We start from the raw sequence: 1211 nt of genomic DNA, 5'->3' as shown, positions 1-1211 counted from the left end.
TCTATGGTGAGCTAGTAGCTAGCTTCACCCTCTGATCATCAGGTAAGCTTTACTTGTACAAACAAGATAACACCATACTTTGGTCCCACATTCAAGCTACACGTAGTCACCCTTCTCCACACAAGTCCTATACATTCTTAAGACCTCGTCTTCTGACTGACGCCTGTTAGTCTCCTTCATGCTGCCTGGATACCTTGCATGGAAAGCTGTCAACTCTACACCTTCTGCCTGATCAGCACACTGCTGAGAACACCACCTGGAGCTACAGTTCAGGTGGGGAAAACACTGACATTTTTGCTGTTGGCCACAGCGACTACTTCAAGATCCCTTCTTTTAGGCTTAACCGCTGCAGCCTACACCAGCACTGGGAAATTTGACCTCACCCATGAATAGCCTCGGTGACCTCCAGATGACTAATATCCAATAGAAGTTAGATGAGACCGTAAGGAACAGAACGAAAGAGCAGCAGTTTGGAGGAGAAAGAAGTAGGTTTGGGGTTGAGGCAGCACACTGTCTAGACCTCTCAGTTTCACCTTTTTTAGCTGGTCAAATTTGGTGTTTTTTAAAGACCACATCAAGGCAGCGCACTGTAGGCTGGCACCAATGGAATAGTCTCAATTCACATACAGGCCTCGCTTAATACTCTTTGCAAAGCTTATTACAAATTTATTTTGTTATCTGTTTTCGTCTTTCTTTCCCTCACAAGCTTGCGGGTTACATAAAGGTCTGGACTTCTTTTTCTACCTTGGCAATCCTTGGGAGGTCTAAGTGCCTTGGATAAGACAGGAAAGGGTTAAATCAATCCTGGCTGGGATGGTTTAAGAGTATCCATTTTCACTGCCAAAAGCTTTACTGCGTTTCTCTTCTTCAAAACGGATTCGGAGGGACGGATGTACCATCCAATCCTTGTTAAGGGAAAACGAACGATTGGACCAAGACTTAAAAGGTGAAGTTGCAACGTTCATCTGTTGAGTTGTGTGGACCTGCAAGTCCAGGCTGCACTCTGGGACGACCTACAGTATCTCCTAGGGAGTGGCCAAGAGACTGCACACAGAGGTGCAGAAGGTAAAAAGCTGGAGGATCTTGAGGACCGGTGGGGAAAAGCAGGACCAACCTTACGCAACTCAGCTCCGCCCACTCCCGAGGGGGTGGTCGCCGAGTGGCTCCGCCCCTCCCGCGGTCGCTAAGTAACCAGCCCCGGAAGTCTCGAG

This window comes from Microtus pennsylvanicus, chromosome 3, assembly GCF_037038515.1.
Source record: "Microtus pennsylvanicus isolate mMicPen1 chromosome 3, mMicPen1.hap1, whole genome shotgun sequence".
NCBI classification, from domain to species: Eukaryota; Metazoa; Chordata; class Mammalia; order Rodentia; family Cricetidae; genus Microtus; species Microtus pennsylvanicus.
Note: the sequence above shows the minus strand (reverse complement) of the source record.